This window comes from Zea mays, chromosome 1 (genome assembly GCF_902167145.1).
Source record: "Zea mays cultivar B73 chromosome 1, Zm-B73-REFERENCE-NAM-5.0, whole genome shotgun sequence".
Taxonomy (NCBI): domain Eukaryota; kingdom Viridiplantae; phylum Streptophyta; class Magnoliopsida; order Poales; family Poaceae; genus Zea; species Zea mays.
Genome location: NC_050096.1, coordinates 210,073,424 through 210,092,273, shown reverse-complemented (window position 1 = coordinate 210,092,273; position 18,850 = coordinate 210,073,424).

Below are 18,850 nucleotides of genomic sequence, written 5' to 3'. Positions count from 1 at the left end.
GTACGAAGCACTGGTTAACGGGCTACGCATCGCCGTCGAGCTAGGGGTCCGACGCCTCGACGCTCGAGGCGACTCGCAGCTTGTCATTGACCAAGTCATGAAGAACTCCCACTGCCGTGACTGGAGGATGGAAGCCTACTGCGACGAAGTACGGCGCCTGGAGAACAAGTTCTATGGGCTGGAGCTCGACCACATCGCCCGACGGTACAACGAAACTGCAGACGAGCTGGCGAAAATAGCCTCGGGGCGAACGACAGTTCCCCTCGACGTCTTCTCCAGAGACCTGCATCAACCATCCGTCAAGATCGACAACGCGCCCGAGCCTGAGGAAGCCTCGGCCTAGCCCGAGGCACCCTCGGCCCAGCACGAGGCACCCTCGGCCGAGCCCGAGGCACCCTCGGCCGCACCCGAGGCACCCTCGGCCACTGAGGAAGAGGCTTCGCCCGTCGAAGAGGAACCGAATGGGGTCACGCCAGATCTGAACTAGCAGGCCCCATACCTGGAATATATCCTCCGAGGAGAGCTTCCAATCGACAAGACCAAAGCTCGGCGGCTGGCTCGGCGCGCCAAGTCATTTGTCCTGCTGGGTGATGAAAAAGAGCTCTACCACCGCAGCCCCTCGGGGATCCTTCAGCGATGCATATTTATCGCCCAAGGACAAGAGTTGTTGCAAGAAATACACTCGGGGGCTTGCGGCCACCATGCAGCGCCTTGAGCCCTCATGGGGAATGCCTTTCGACAAGGTTTCTACTGGCCAACCGCGGTGGCCGACGCCACTAGGATTGTGCGCTCCTGCCGGGGGTGTCAATTCTATGCAAAGCAGATGCATCTGCCCGCTCAGGCCTTGCAGACGATACCCATCACCTGGGCATTTGCTGTGTGGGGTCTGGACCTCGTTGGACCCTTGGAGAAGGCACCCGGGGGCTTCACGCACCTGCGGGTCGCTATCGACAAATTCTCCAAGTGGATCGAGGTCCGACCCCTAAACAGCATCAGGTCCGAGCAGGCGGTAGCATTCTTCACCAACATTATTCATCGATTCGGGGTCCCAAACTCAATCATCACCGACAATGGCACACAGTTCACCGGAAAAAAGTTCCTGGACTTCTGCGACGACCACCACATCCGTGTGGACTGGGCCGCCATAGCTCATCCCATGACGAATGGGCAGGTGGAGTGTGCCAACGGTATGATTCTGCAGGGGCTCAAACCAAGGATCTATAACGACCTCAACAAGTTCGGCAAGCGGTGGATGAAAGAGCTACCCTCGGTAGTCTGGAGCTTGAGGACGACGCCGAGCCGCGCCACGGGTTTTATGCCGTTCTTTCTAGTCTGTGGGGCCAAGGCCATCCTCCCCACGAACTTAGAATATGGCTCCCCGAGGACCAAGGCGTACGACGATCGAAGCAACCAGACCAGCCGAGAAGACGCGCTGGACCAACTCGAGGAGGCTCGGGACGTCGCCTTACTACATTCGGCACGGTACCAGCAGTCGTTGCGGCGCTACCACGCCCGAAGCGTTCGGGCCCGAGGCTTCTAAGTGGGAGACTTGGTGCTTCACCTGCGACAGGACGCCCGAGGGCGCCACAAGCTCACTCCTCCCTAGGAAGGGCCCTTCATCATCGCCAAGATCTTGAAGCCCGGAACATACAAGCTGGCCAACGACCAAGGCGAGGTCTACAGCAACGCTTGGAACATCCAACAGCTACGTCGCTTCTACCCTTAAGATGTTTTAAGTCGTTCATGTACCTCATTTACGTACACAAAGTCTAACCATCAAGGAAGGGTCGGCCTTGCCTCAGCAAAGCCCGACCCTCCCTCGGGGGCTAGAAGGGGGGAACCCCCTCTGCGTCAAAATTTTCCTCGAAAAAATTTTCTACCAAAACAACCTTTGTGCTTTCAACTTCCGTATTGATAGCGGGATCCTGAGAACGATGAGAGTGCACGTAAGCGGCAAGGCCGACCGAGCCGAGGAACTCCTACGCCTTCGGGATACGGATACCTCACTCATCACCTTCCGCGAGAAGTAACTCACCCTCGGATAAGCGATCTTGCTACCAAACAAGTCCTAACACTCGGGTAGAAAACGACTTTCGCGCCTTCTCGACTGTCCCAATAATGGAATCCTTCGACTGAATGAGAGCGCACGTAAGCGGCAAGGCCGACCGAGCCGAGGGACTCCTACGCCTCCGGGATACGGATACCTCACTCATCACCTTCCACGAAAAGTAACTCTCGTTCGGATAAACGATTCTGCTATTGACAGACAAGTCGTGATGCTCGAAACAAGAGGAGAGAAGATGCAGCCTCTTAAACACGACGATAAAGTGTTTAGGCCTCGGCGGCCGCAAAAAGGCATGCACATGCTACAGACAAACTGTTCCTGCAGGTTCTGGCGTTGGCAGGGGGAGCAGCAGCACCCTCAGCATTGATTCCACCCTCGGCGGAACCAGGCCCGGCCTCGGACGATGACCCGAGCAAAAGGACCTCCACCTAAGGGAGGACGCCAGCACCGCGCCAGCAGATGTTTTGGCCAAGCTCCAGCAGCTGCTGCCACATCTTCCTCGGCCTGGGAAGCCGCCATCTCCCGGACCGATGAAGTCTCCTTCCGAGCCGACTCCACGTCTGCCCGCACTAGCACCGCTGCCTCCGGCTTTGGCTCATCGCAGAGCAACCGAGGTTTCCGAAAACTAAGAAAGGGAAGCCTAGAGCGGTAAGGCCGACAGAGTCGAGGGACTCCTACGCCTCCGGGATACGGACACCTCACTCGTCACCTTCCGCGAAAGGCAATCGACGCTCGGTTAAGTGGTTCAGCTAGCCAACAGACAAGTCCCAGCGCTCGAAATGAGGAAGACACATAGCTTCACTCTCGAATACCCAAATGTTCAGGCCTCGATAGCCACAATGAACATACACTGGCGCTCAAGGTGCCATTACAAACAGGACTCCGGTTCCGTTCCCGCGGGTATGAACAACCTCCATACCAGGGGGCCCGCGGGACGATGAACTCTAAGCGGCTCACTGGCAACCGCTCCGACAGCAGCGACAACGACCTCCGTCCCGGGCGGCAAGACAGCTGCAGCAACGGCTTCAGGGCAAACGCTGCGGCGGAAAAGCCCTCGCCCACGAAGGACGAGAGCCAGCCATTCAAGCCAAGGAGACGGAGGTCCAGGGGTGCGGGTGGAGTTGGCGGTCTCATCGGCAGAGACAACCTCCTCCGACTGCCATTGCCTCAGCACCGACGGCCACCCGCTCACCGACGTCGCACCGGCGTACGGCGTCCGCCCCGAAAGCGCACCAGTAGGTTCTCGCTCCCGCTCTGTCCATAAGAACGAGAACGGGACCGTCCCAGAACACGGATGCCGCCCTCGCGGCGTACGACGTGTTGGACGACCCCCCCAACAGCCGGCGACGCAGCGAGGATCGGTAGTGGGGGGCGACGCCGGAAGCAGCGCTAGGGCCGCTCGTGCCGGGGAACCAAGCGTGCGGCAGCCGCCGAACGCCCTTCTCCCCAGATCACTGAGGGAAGGAGCGGTCCGCTGCCTACGCAGAGGCAGGCCCCGGCTCAGCTCTCCCTCCGCTTTAGCAAGGATGTCAAAAATCCTTGAAGCTGAGGGCGGGGCGGAGGCCGCAGCCTGGTTTGCTTCTCCCCACCAAACTGCCCATTGGTGAGGGAATGCAGCCGGGCTGCACGACGAAAATCCTTGAAGCCGAACAATGGCTGAAAGGTACCGATCTCCATGAGTCCGCGCTCCTCCAACGACAGCAAGAGCAAGGCGACGCTGGGGCACCCCATCCGGGGGCTCAAAAGGCGGAAGGGCGCAAGGCATGAGGGGAGGACGAAGGCATGGCCACTGCCCAGGGGATCGTTTCCCCCTTTTATAGGTAGACCTCCTCGCTTGCACCCCTTAGCGTCACGGGCGAAGTCCCCACTGACAACCTCCAGGGTTCTCCCCCCACGACACGGGGGCTAGGACCCACGCGTCATACGAGCTGAACCGAAGCACGAAGAAGGCGAACCGCCGCACGCAAGGCGTGTAACCGTCCCGCGGTTACAAGCACTCTCCCATCTTCGCAGAAACCGGTGGTCGAAAGGGTGGACTGCTACGCGAAAAGCGTCCATCTGCACCACAACTCTGTGCCCCTTCGGCTCCGACCACATCCGGTGGACCAGCGCAAAGGAAGCGGGCCCGCATGTCATGTAACCGGTGCGCTGGTTACGACGTGCAAGAAGCTCCACCGCCACTCACGCCAATGCTGCGCCTCCTCGACTGCGGGACCAGTACCGCGACTCGAGGTACCCCTGCGCATGACCCAGTAGTGCCAATTTAAGGCGACGACCACGGGGCGATCAGTTGCGGGGTAGGCACGACGGTTGGCATGGTCAAAAGTGGGTCGGCAGTAACTGCAGCGGCAGACGAGCGGAGGCAGCAGTCAAGTCGCCCGCAGGCTCGCGTCCCCTCCTGAAGCGACAGGAGAGTCCTCTCTCACGGCGTGAAGACGACGTGCCCGTGCCCCGTTCCTCGAATGGCTCGCACGCGCAACGGGCGCCACGCGAATCACTCGTCCCGTCGCATCAACTCCCCGACGGAGCAGGCAACACCTCTGGCAGGCGAGGCGGGCGTCGCTTCGTCTTCGCCATAATGACCACATCAAAAAAGGTGTGCCACTTTATTTAGAATTCATATCCTTCCTCTCCTCTCTCTCTCTTGCCATAGGGACCGAGAAAGGGGACGTTGTGGAAAGGATCCTTCCCGGCAAAGGAAGCGGGCCCCAAGCCCTCCTACTGATCAGGGGTTCGAAGGCTGGCCCCTCAGAAGGGTTCGATAGCCGCCCCAGAGCACCCAGGCTCCGTGCCCAAGGGTTCGTAGGCTGGCCCCTCGGAAGGGTTCGACAGTCGCCCCAGAGCATGCAGAGTGAGGGATGACTCTGGATACGTTCGATACATAACCAAGGCTCGGGCTACGCTCCCGAGGTACCCTAGGACATTTCCAGGACTGGCGGGAACGATTTGTAACGGAATTCCACCGGAGAGAGGCATCGAACCCTCAGACCCTGTCGAAGGGGTCTGGGTCCGGCGAATCACCCACAAGTACTTTTGGAGCGCGCCTCTGGGCCACAGCCGACCCCTAACAAACGGGGCACGGGCGTCCACTCGGATCACCCATTAGCAGCTCGCTGGAAACACCATGTTCGGTGCCCTCCAAGGGCAACATGGCGCTTTCCCCCCTCCTCCTTGAGGAAAGGCGACGTAGGGGCGTAAATAAAAGTCGGGAAAGTCCTTGATCGTCCTCTCGCTCCGTGCAGAGGCTCGGGGGCTGCTCTCGCACCCGGCTACGGCCAAAACTGTTGACAGCGTCAACAAACCAGCCTGATAACTTGGAACCCGACCACGCACCCGGGCTACTGCCGGTCCGCAAGAGGGAACGACCAGACCGGCCGAAGCACCACGAAAAGCATTCAGACCTCAGAGGAGTCAAACCACTCCTCCGAGGCCTCGGGGGCTACACCCGACGTGTGCGCTCGCGCGCACCCACCAGAACAAGGCAAAAAACCGAGAAAGGCCGGTCCCCTCACCGAAAATGCGGCAAAAGCCTCCAAGCGAGTACCATCACTCTCTTCGAGGCTCGGGGGCTACTGTCGGGTACCATAATTAGGGGTACCCCCAACGCTTCTAATCACGGCTGGTTAACACCCTCAGACCAACTGACGGGTGCGGTTCAAGCCAAGACTTCGTCTACCCGAAGGACGCGATCTTACCCGAGCCCAGCCTCGGGTCAGAATAGTGGTCCCAGACGAATTCACGCCTCGCCCGAGGGCCTCCTCAGACAGCGAGCGCCCCCTTGGCTCTCCCGAGGCCCCGCTCGGGCAGGCTTGGTCGTGAAGCTACCTTGGCCATACCGCCTCACCAACTGACCGCCTCGCAGGCGCATTAAATGTGGGGGATACCTGACGCCGTATCCTGACACACGCGCCTCAGTCGGCCAGGCCGAAGTGACCGCAGTCACTTCACCCCTCCTCTTTTCTGTCCGATATGACAGGAAAACAGCGTCGCCCGCTTCGCTCCGACTGCTGTGTCAGCCACCCCAGCAACGACTGACAACAGGTCACGATCAACCACCAAGCTCAAGCCTCGGGCGCAACAGGAAGCTCCGCCTCGCCCGACCTCAGGCTCCGGCCTTGGGAGGAGGTCTCTGCCTCGCTCGACCCCCGGGCTCGGCCTCGACTCCGGTCTCAGGAGGAATCGCGTCCTCACCCGACCCCGGCCTCGACCACAAGAGAAGTCTCCGCCTCGACCGACCCTGGGCTCGGACTGACCGTGCCGATAGGGGATGCATCATTCCCCTACTCCTAGCCTGCTCAGGCTACAACGAACAAGACCGACGTCCCATCTGACTTACCCCGGCGACGGGTAATGATGGTGCCCCGCGTGCGCCATGACGCCGGTGGCTCTCAGTCCCTTACGACAGCAAGGAGACGTCAGCAGGGTCCTCGCCGCACTGCCAGCTGTGCTCCTACAGGACTCAGGCGCTCCTCCGGCAGCCACACCATCACATGTACAACGCCCAAGCTCTCCCCCGACAGCCACGTTGGCATGTACACAGGGCTAAGGCACTCCACTTCCGGACACGTTAGCACATAGCTACGCCCCCCGTTGTACACCTGGACTCTCTCCTTGCCTCTATAAAAGGGGAGTCCAGGACCACCCTGAAGGAGGTTCGGGGGTTCGCGCGGGGGAAGCGGCGTACGAGCCCTCTCTCTCTCCCTCATGCGACGCGCTTGTAACCCCTACTGCGAGCGACACCCCTGGTGCAGGATAATATAAGGCTTGTCCCACATCTTGTGTTCCATCCCGCGCCAACCCATCTGGGCAGGGACACGCAGCGACAATTTACTCGTCGGTCCAGGGACCCCCCCCCCCCCCGGGGTCAAAACGCCGACAGTCATAGACATAAAAGAGATATGATCAAGGTATATAAATGAGCTATGTGTGCAAAGTATCAATCAAAATCCGAGAATCAAGAATATTTAGCTCATTCCTAAGTTTGGTAAAGGTTTTCTCATCTAGTGGCTTGGTAAAGATATCGGCTAATTGATCTTTGGTGTTAATATAAGCTATCTCGATATCCCCCCTTTGTTGGTGATCTCTCAAAAAGTGATACCGAATGGCTATGTGCTTAGTGTGGCTGTGTTCAACGGGATTATCCGCCATGCGGATTGCACTCTCATTATCACATAGGAGAGGGACTTTGCTAAATTTGTAGCCATAATCCCTAAGGGTTTGCCTCATCCAAAGAAATTGCGCGCAACAATGGCCCGCGGCAATGTACTCGGCTTCAGCGGTAGAAAGAGCGACTGAGTTTTGTTTCTTTGAAGCCCAAGACACCAAGGATCTCCCCAGAAGCTGACAAGTCCCTGATGTGCTCTTCCTATCAATTTTACACCCTGCCCAATCAGCATCAGAATATCCTAATAAATCAAATGAGGATCCCTTGGAGTATCAAAGACCAAACTTAGGTGTATGAACTTAATATCTCAAGATTCTCTTCACGGCCCTAAGGTGAACTTCCTTAGGATCGGCTTGGAACCTTGCACACATGCGTACGGAAAGCATAATATCTGGTCAAGATGCACATAAATAGAGTAAAGATCCTATCATCGATCGGTATACCTTTTGATCTACGGATTTACCTCCCGTGTCGAGGTCGAGATGCCCATTGGTTCCCATGGGTGTCTTGATGGGCTTGGCATCCTTCATTCCAAACTTGGTGAGTATATCTTGAATGTACTTCGTTTGGCTGATGAAGGTGCCCTCTTGGAGTTGCTTGACTTGAAATCCTAAGAAATACTTCAACTCCCCCATCATAGACATCTCGAATTTTTGAATCATGATCCTACTAAACTCTTCACAAATAGATTTGTTAGTAGACCCAAATATGATATCATCAACATAAATTTGGCATACAAACAAATCATTTTCAATTGTTTTAGTAAAGAGAGTAGGATCGGCCTTGCCGACTTTGAAGCCATTAGTGATAAGAAAATCTCTTAGGCATTCATACCATGCTCTTGGGGCTTGCTTGAGCCCATAAAGCGCCTTAGAGAGTTTATAGACATGGTTAGGATACTCACTATCTTCAAAACCGGGAGGTTGCTCAACATAGACCTATTCCTTGATTGGTCCATTGAGGAAGGCACTCTTCACGTCCATTTGGTAAAGCTTAAAGCCATGGTAAGTAGCATAGGCAAGTAATATACGAATTGACTCAACCCTAGCTACGGGTGCATAGGTTTCACCAAAATACAAACCTTCGACTTGTGAATACCCCTTGGCCACAAGTCGGGCTTTGTTCCTTGTCACCACACCATGCTCATCTTGCTTGTTGCGGAAGACCCACTTGGTTCCTACAACATTTTGATTAGGACGTGGAACCAAATGCCATACCTCATTCCTCGTGAAGTTGTTGAGCTCCTCTTGCATCGCCAGCACCCAATCCGAATCTTTAAGTGCATCCTCTACTCTATGTGGCTCAATAGAGGAAACAAAAGAGTAATGTTCACAAAAATGAGTGACTCGAGATCGAGTTGTTACCCCCTTATGAATATCACCAAGGATGGTGTTCACGGGGTGATCTCTTTGAATCGCCTGGTGGACTCTTGGGTGTGGCAGTCTTGGATCTTGTTCATCTTCCTTGTCTTGATCGTTGGTATCTCCCCCTTGATCAATGTCCTCCTCTTGTGGTGGCTCATCTTCTTGATCTTCATTTTCATCCTCTTGAGCTTGATCCTCATCTTAGGTTGGTGGAGATGCTTGCATTGAGGAAGATGGTTCATCTTGTGCTTGTGGAGGCTCTTTGGATTCCTTAGGACACACATCCTCAATGGACATGTTCCTTAGCGCGACGCATGGAGCCTCTTCATCATCTAGCTCATCAAGATCAACTTGCTCTACTTGAGAGCCGTTAGTCTCATCAAACACAATGTCACAAGAAACTTCAACTAGTTCAGTGGACTTGTTAAAGACTCTATATGCCCTTGTGTTTGAATCGTATCCTAGTAAAAAGTCTTCTACAGCCTTAGGAGCAAATTTAGATTTTCTACCTCTTTTAACAAGAATAAAGCATTTGCTACCAAAGACTCTAAAATATGAAACATTGGGCTTTTTACCGGTGAGGAGTTCATATGATGTCTTCTTGAGGATTCGGTGAAGATATAACCGGTTGATGGCGTAGCAAGCGGTGTTAATCGCCTCGGCCCAAAACCGGTCCGGTGTCTTGTACTCACCAAGCATGGTCCTCGCCATGTCAAGTAGAGTTCTATTCTTCCTCTCCACTACACCATTTTGTTGTGGCATGTAGGGAGAAGAGAACTCATGCTTGATGCCCTCCTCCTCAAGAAAGCCTTCAATTTGAGAGTTCTTGAACTCTGTTCCATTATCGCTTCTTATTTTCTTGATCCTCAAACCAAACTCATTTTGAGCTCGTCTCAAGAATCCCTTTAAAGTCTCTTGGGTTTGAGATTTTTCCTGCAAAAAGAACACCCAAGTGAAGCGAGAATAATCATCCACAATAACTAGACAGTACTTACTCCTGCCGATGCTTATGTAAGCTATCGCGCCGAATAAATCCATGTGGAGTAGCTCCAGTGGTCTGTCAGTCGTCATGATGTTCTTGTGTGGATGATGAACACCAACTTGCTTCCCTGCTTGACATGCGCTACAAATCCTGTCTTTCTCAAAATGAACATTTGTTAGTCCCAAAATGTGTTCTCCCTTTAGAAGCTTATGAAGATTCTTCATCCCAACGTGGGCTAGTCGGCGATGCCAGAGCCAACCCATGTTAGTATTAGCAATTAAGCAAGTGTCGAGTTCAGCTCTATTGAAATCAACTAAGTATAGCTGACCCTCTAACACTCTCTTAAAAGCTATTAAATCATCACTTCTTCGAAAGACAGTAACACCTACATCCGTAAAAAGACAGTTGTAACCCATTTTACATAATTGTGAAACTGAAAGCAAGTTATAATCTAAAGAATCTACAAAAAAACATTGGAAATAGAATGGTCAGGTGATATAGCAATTTTACCAAGTCCTTTGACCAAACCTTGATTTCCATCCCCGAATGTGATAGCTCTTTGGGGATCTTGGTTTTTCTCATAGGAGGAGAACATCCTTTTCTCCCTAGTCATGTGGTTTGTGCACCGCTATCGATGATCCAAGTTGAGCCCCCAGATGCATAAACCTACAAAACAAATTTAGGCCTTGTTCTTAGGTACCCAAACGGTCTTGGGTCCTTTGACATTAGAAACAAGCACCTTGGGTACCCAAACACAAGTCTTGGTGCCCTTGTGTTTGCCCCCAACATATTTGGCAACTACTTTGTCTGATTTATTAGTAAGCACATATGAAGCATCAAAGGTCTTGAATGAAATGCTATGATCATTTGATGCAATAGGAGATTTCTTTTTAGGTATTTTAACATGGGTAGAACGCCTAGAGCTAGAAGCCTCATTCTTATAAATAAAAGCATGGTGAGAAACAGAATGAGTCTTCTTTGCACGAATTCTCCTAATCTTATCCTCAGGATAACCAGCAGGATATAAAATATAGCCCTCGTTATCCTCAGGCATGGGAGCCTTTCCCTTAACAAAATTAGACAATCTTTTAGGAGGGGCATTATGCTTGAAATTGTCTCCCTGTTGGAAGCCGATGCTATCCTTAATGCCAAGGTGTCTCCCACTATAGAGCATGCTTCTAGCAAATTTAAAATTTTCATTTTCCAAGTCATGCTCATTGATTTTAGCAGTTAATGTAGCTATGTGATCATTTTGTTGTTTAATTAAAGCAAGGTGATCATGAATAGCATCTACATTAACATCTCTACATCTAGTGCAAATAGAAACATGATCAACCGTAGATGTAGAGGGTTTGCAATCATTTAATTCAACAATCTTAGCATGTAAAATAGCATTCTCATCTCTAAGATTGGTAATAGCATCATTGCAAACATTTAAATCTTTAGCCTTAGCAATTAATTTTTCGTTCTCAATCCTAAGGCTAGCAAGAGATTCATTCAACATGTCAATCTTAGCAATTAAACTAGCATTATCATTTCTAAGATTAACAATCGAATCATCACAAACATTTGATTTCTCAACCTTAGCAATTAATTTGGTATTTTCATTTCTAAGGCTAGAAATAGTTTCATGGCAAGTGCTAAGCTCACTAGTTAATTTTTCATTTTTCTCTACCTCCTGAGCAAAAGCATTTTTAACCTTAACATGCTTTTTGTTTTCCTTAATAAGGAAGTCCTCTTGGCTATCCAAGAGTTCATCCTTCTCATGAATAGCACTAATCAATTCATTCAATTTCTCTTTTTGTTGCATGTTAAGATTGGCAAAAAGAGTAAGCAAGTTATCATCATCATCACTAGAATTATCCTCATCACTAGACGTTGTATACTTAGTGGAGGATCTAGATTTTACCTTCTTCTTCTTGCCGTCCTTTGCCATGAGGCACTTGTGGCCGACGTTGGGGAAGAGAAGACGTTTGTTGATGGCGATGTTGGCGGCGTCCTCGTCGGAGGAGGAGTCGATGGAGCTCTCGTCGGAGTCCCACTCCCGGCAAACATGGGCATCGCCACCCTTCTTCTTGTAGTACCTCTTCTTCTCCTTCTTCTTCCCACTCTTGTCGTTGCCCCTGTCACTGTCACTAGAAATAGGACATTTTGCTATAAAGTGACCGGGCTTACCACACTTGTAGCAAACTTTCTTGGAGTGGGGCTTGTAGTCTTTCCCCCTCCTTTGCTTGAGGATTTGGCGGAAGCTCTTGATGATGAGTGCCATTTCCTCGTTGTTGAGCTTAGAGGCGTCGATGGGGAGCCTACTTGATGTAGACTCTTTTTTCTTCTCCTCTGTTGCCTTGAATGCGACAGGTTGTGCTTCGGGTACGGAGGAGGCGCCTTGCTCGATGATTTTTTTGGAGCCTTTGATCATCAATTCAAAGCTCACAAATTTTCCTATCACTTCCTCGGAAGACATTAGCTTATATCTAGGATCACCACGAATTAATTGAACTTGAGTGGGTTTAAGAAATACGAGTGATCTAAGAATAACCTTGACCATTTCATGGTCATCCCATTTGGTGCTTCCGAGGTTGCGCACTTGGTTCACCAAGGTCTTTAGACGGTTGAACATGGCTTGCGGGTCTTCTCCTTGGTTGAGCATGAACCGACCGAGCTCCCCCTCAATCGTTTACCTCTTGGTGATCTTGGTCACCTCGTCTCCTTCGTGCGCGGTCTTGAGTACGTCCTAAATTTCCTTGGCGCTCTTCAACCCTTGCACCTTATTATACTCCTCTCGACTTAGAGAGGCAAGGAGTATAGTAGTGGCTTAGGAGTTGAAATGCCAGATTTGGGCAACCTTGTCTGAATCATAATCTTCATCCCCCGGCGATGGTACCTGCACTCCAAACTCAACAACGTCCCAAATACTAGCGTGGAGTGAGGTTAGGTGATGCCTCATTTTATCACTCCACATGTTATAATCTTCACCCTCAAAAATGGGTGGTTTGCCTAGTGGGACGGAAAGTAAAGAGTACATTTTGAAATGCGAGGATAGCATAGGGGGATCTTACTAAACTTATTATGCTCATGGCGCTTAGAAGTTACGGACGACGCGTCGGAGCCGGAGGTGGATGCTGACGAAGAATCGCTCTCGTAGTAGACCACCTTCTTCATCTTCTTCTTCTTGTCACCACTTTGATGCAACTTGTTGTGGGAGGTTGACTCTCCCTTTCCTTTGGAGCCAGACTCCCTTGATGGAGCCTTCCCGTGGCTTGTAGCAGGCTTCTCGCCGGTCATAACCTCCTTCTTGTCATGATCTCCCGACATCACTTTGAGCGGTTAAGCTCTAATGAAGTACCGGGCTCTGATACCAATTGAAAGTCGCCTAGAGGGGGGGGGTGAATAGGCGGAATCTAAAAATTATAAACTTCAAGCACAACTACAAGCCAGGGTTAGCGTTAGAAATAAGATCGAGTCCGAAAGAGAGGGCAAAAACAAATCACAAGCAAATGAAGAATGTGACACGGTGATTTGTTTTACCGAGGTTCGGTTCTTGCAAACCTACTCCCTGTTGAGGTGGTCACAAAGACCAGGTCTCTTTCAACCCTTTCCCTCTCTGAAACGGTCACCTAGACCGAGTGAGCTTCTCTTCTCAATCAATCGGGACACTAAGTCCCCACAAGGACCACCACACAATTGGTGTCTCTTGCCTTGATTACAATTGAGTTGGGAAAAGAAAGAAGGAAGAAGAAAAGCGATCCAAGCGCAAGAACTCAAAAGAACACAAATATCACTCTCTCACTAGTCACTATTTGATTGGAATGATCTTTGAACTTGGGAGAGGATTTGATCTCTTGTTTGTGTCTTGGAGTGAAGTCTAGAGCTCTTGTATTGAATGCAATGGCTGAAAACTTGGATGTCTTGAAGTGTGGTGGTTGGGGGGTATTTATAGCCCCAACCACCAAAGTGGCTGTTGGGGATGGCTGCTGTCGTATGGCGCACCGGACAGTCCGGTGCGCCACCGGACACTGTCCGGTGCGCCAGCCACGTCACCCAACCGTTAGGGTTCGACCGTTGGAGCTCTGACATGTGGGGCCACCGGACAGTCCAGTGGTGCACCGGACAGTCACTGTTCACATTCACTGTTCACTTTTGCAGACGATCGTTGGCGTAGATAGCCGTTGCTCCGCTAGCACACCGGACAGTCCGGTGAATTATAGCGGAGTGGCTCCCCAAATTTCCGAAGCTGAGCAGTTCAGAGTTGATCCACCCTGGTGCACCGGACACTGCCCGATGGTTCACCGGACACTGTCTGGTGGCACACTGGACAGTCTGGTGCGCCAGACCAGGGCAGCCTTCGGTTGTCTTTTGCTCCTTTCATTTGAACCCTTTCTTGGACTTTATATTGGTTTATGTTGAACCTTTGGCACCTGTAGAACTCATAATCTAGAGCAAACTAGTTAGTCCAACAATTTGTGTTGGGCAATTCAACTACCAAAATTCATATGGGAAAAGGTTTGACCCTATTTCCCTTTCACCTTTCAATTCTATGACTAATCATAAGAATACACTTGAAAACACATTAGTCATAGACATAAAAGAGATATGATCAAAGGTATATAAATGAGCTATGTATGCAAAGTATCAATCAACGTTCCGAGAATCAAGAATGTTTAGCTCATTCCTAAGTTTGGTAAAGGTTTTCTCATCTAGTGGCTTGGTAAAGATATCGGCTAATTGTTCTTTGGTGTTAATATAGGCTATCTCGATATCCCCCCTTTGTTAGTGATCTCTCAAAAAGTGATACCGAATGGCTATGTGCTTAGTGCGGCTGTGTTCAACGGGATTATCCGCCATGCGGATTGCACTCTCATTATCACATAGGAGAGGGACTTTGCTAAATTTGTAGCCATAGTCCCTAAGGGTTTGCCTCATCCAAAGCAATTGCGCGCAACAATGGCCCGCGGCAATGTACTCGGCTTCAGCGGTAGAAAGAGCGATTTAGTTTTATTTCTTTGAAGCCCAAGACACCAGGGATCTCCCCAGAAACTAACAAGTCTCTGATGTGCTCTTCCTATCAATTTTACACCCTGCCCAATCAGCATCAGAATATCCTAATAAATCAAAATAGGATCCCTTGGGGTACCAAAGACCAAACTTAGGTGTATGAACTAAATATCTCAAAATTCTCTTCACGGCCCTAAGGTGAACTTCCTTAGGATCGGCTTGGAATCTTGCACACATGCATACGGAAAGCATAATGTCCAGTCGAGATGCACATAAGTAGAGTAAAGAACCTATCATCGACCGATATACCTTTTGATCTACGGATTTACCTCCCGTGTCGAGGTCGAGATGCCCATTGGTTCCCATGGGTGTCTTGATGGGCTTGACATCCTTCATTCCAAACTTGGTGAGTATATCTTGAATGTCCTCCTCCTCAAGGAAACCTTCAATTTGAGAGTTCTTGAACTCCGTCCCATTATCGCTTTTTATCTTTTTGATCCTTAAGCCGAACTCATTTTGAGCCCGTCTCAAGAATCCCTTTAAGGTCTCTTGGGTTTGAGATTTTTCCTGCAAAAAGAACACCCAAGTGAAGCGAGAATAGTCATCCACAATAACTAGACAGTACTTACTCCCGCCGATGCTTATGTAAGCTATCGGGCCGAATAGATCCATGTTGAGTAGCTCAAGTGGCCTGTCGGTCATCATGATGTTCTTGTGTGGATGATGAACACCAACTTGCTTCCCTGCTTGACATGCGCTACAAATCTTGTCTTTCTCAAAATGAACATTTGTTAGTCCCGAAATGTGTTCTCCCTTTAGAAGCTTATGAAGATTCTTCATCCCAACATGGGCTAGTCGGTGATGCCAGAGCCAACCCATGTTAGTCTTAGCAATTAAGCAAGTATCGGGTTCAACTCTATTAAAATCAAATAAGTATAGCTGACCCTCTAATACTCCCTTAAATGCTACTGAATCATCACTTTTTCTAAAGACAGTAACACCTAGATCTGTAAAAAGACAGTTGTAACCCATTTTACATAATTGAGAAACTGAAAGCAAGTTATAATCTAAAGAATCTACAAGAAAAACATTGGAAATAGAATGGTCAGGTGATATAGCAATTTTACCAAGTCCTTTGACCAAACTTTGATTTCTATCCCCGAATGTGATAGCCCTTTGGGGATCTTGGTTTTTCTCGTAGGAGGAGAACATTCTTTTCTCCCCAGTCATGTGGTTTGTGCACCCGCTATCAATGATCCAACTTGAGCCCCCGGATTCATAAACCTACAAAACAAGTTTAGGCCTTGTTCTTAGGTACCCAAACGGTATTGGGTCCTTTGACATTAGAAACAAGCACCTTGGGTACCCAAACACAAGTCTTTGACCCCTTGTGTTTGCCCCCAACATATTTGGCAACTACTTTGCCTGATTTGTTAGTAAGCACATAAGACGCATCAAAAGTTTTAACTGAAACATTAGGTTCATTTGATGCAATAGGAGATTTCTTTTTAGGCATTTTAACATGGGTAGAACGTTTAGAGCTAGAAGCCTCATTCTTATAAATAAAAGCATGGTGAGAAACAGAATGAGTCTTCTTAGCATGAATTCTCCTAATCTTATCCTCAGGTTTTTCTCGTAGGAGGAGAACATTCTTTTCTCCCCAGTCATGTGGTTTGTGCACCCGCTATCGATGATCCAAGTTGAGCCCCCAGATGCATAAACCTACAAAACAAATTTAGGCCTTGTTCTTAGGTACCCAAACGGTCTTGGGTCCTTTGACATTAGAAACAAGCACCTTGGGTACCCAAACACAAGTCTTGGTGCCCTTGTGTTTGCCCCCAACATATTTGGCAACTACTTTGCCTGATTTATTAGTAAGCACATATGAAGCATCAAAGGTCTTGAATGAAATGCTATGATCATTTGATGCAATAGGAGATTTCTTTTTAGGTATTTTAACATGGGTAGAACGCCTAGAGCTAGAAGCCTCATTCTTATAAATAAAAGCATGGTGAGAAACAAAATGAGTCTTCTTTGCATGAATTCTCCTAATCTTATCCTCAGGATAACCAGCAGGATATAAAATATAGCCCTCGTTATCCTGAGGCATGGGAGCCTTGCCCTTAACAAAATTAGACAATCTCTTAGGGGCATTAATTTTGACATTGCCTCCCTGTTAGAAGCCAATGCCATCCTTAATGCCAGGGCGTCTCCCACTATAGAGCATGCTTCTAGCAAATTTAAATTTTTCATTTTCCATCTCATGCTCATTAATTTTAGCATTAAGTTGAGCTATGTGATCATTTTGTTGTTTAATTAAAGCTAGGTGATCATGGATAACATCAACATTAATATCTCTACATCTAGTGCAAATGGAAATATGCTCAACAGTAGAAGTAGAGGGTTTGCAAACATTTAATTCATCTATCTTAGATTTTAGCATGGCATTCTCATCTCTAAGATAGGAAATAGAGTCATTGCAAACATTTAAGTCTTTAGCCTTAGCAATTAATTTATCATTCTCAATCTTAAGGCTAGAAAGTGATTCATTCAACTTATTAATTTTAGCAATCAAACTAGCATTATCATTTTTAAGTTTGACAAGAGAATCATCACAAACATTTAATTTCTCAACCTTAGCAATTAATTTGCCATTTTCATTTCTAAGGTTAGAGATAGTGTCATGGCAAGTGTTTAGCTCACTAGTCAATTTTTCACATTTTTCTATCTCTAGAGCATAAGCATTTTTAACCTTAACATGCTTCTTGTTTTCCTTAATAAGGAAGTCCTCTTGGCTATCCAAGAGTTCATCCTTCTCATGAATAACACTAATCAATTCATTTAATTTTTCCTTTTGTTGCATGTTTAGGTTGGCAAAAAGAGCAAACAAATTTTCTTCATGATCACTAGAGTTATCCTCATCACTAGATGTTGCATATTTAGTGGAGGCTCTAGATTTTACCTTCTTTTTGCCATCCCTTGCCATGAGGCACTTGTGGCCGACGTTTGGGAAGAGGAGGCCTTTGTTCATGGCGATGTTGGCGGCGTCCTCGTCGGAGGAGGAGTCGGTGGAGCTCTCATCGGAGTCCCACTCCCGGTATACATGGGCATCGCCGCCCTTCTTCTTGTAGTACCTCTTCTTCTCCTTCCTCTTTCCCTTCCTGTCGTCGCCCCTATCACTATCACTAGATAATGGACATTTAGCAATGAAATGACCGTGCTTACCACATTTGTAGCAAACTTTCTTGGAGCGGGGCTTCTAATCCTTCCCCCTCCTTTGCTTGAGGATTTGGCGGAAGCTCTTGATGATGAGCGCCATTTCCTCGTTGTCGAGCTTGGAGGCGTCGATGGAGACCCTACTTGGTGTAGAATCCTTCTTTTCTTCTTCCGTCGCCTTGAATGCGACGGGTTACACCTCGGGTGTTGAGGTGGCGCCTCGCTCGATGATTTGTTTGGAGCCTTTGATCATCAATTCAAAGCTCACAAACTTTCCTATAACTTCCTTGGGAGACATTAGCTTATATCTAGGATCACCACGAATTAATTGAACTTGAGTAGGGTTAAGAAACATGAGTGATCTAAGAATAACCTTGACCATTTCATGGTCATCCCATTTGGTGCTCCCGAGGTTGCGCACTTGGTTCACTAAGGTCTTGAGCCGGTTGTACATAGCTTATGGCTCCTCTCCTTGGTTGAGCATAAAACAACCGAGTTCCCACTCGATCGTCTCCCTCTTGGTGATCTTGGTCACCTCATCTCCCTCGTGTCGGTCTTGAGCACGTCCCAAATTTCTTTGGTGCTCTTCAACCCTTGCACCTTATTATACTCCTCTCGACTTAGAGAGGCGAGGAGTATAGTAGTGGCTTGGGAGTTGAAGTGCCGGATTTGGGCAACCTCGTCCGAATCATAATCTTCATCCCTCGGCGATGGTACCTGCACTCCGAACTCAACAACATCCCAAATACTAGCGTGGAGTGAGGTTAGGTGATGCCTCATTTTATCACTCCACATGTTATAATCTTCACCCTAAAAACGGGTGGTTTGCCAAGTGGGACAGAAAGTAAAGGAGTGCGTTTTGAAATGCGAGGATAGCGTAGGGGGATCTTACTAAACTTCTTGCGCTCATGGCGCTTAGAAGTAATGGACGGCGCATCAGAGCCGGTTGTAGATGGCGACGAAGAGTCGGTCTCGTAGTACACCACCTTGTTAATCTTCTTTTTCTTGTCGCCGCTCCGATGCGACTTTGTGTGTGATGGGGATCCCTTCCCCTTGTTGCCGGA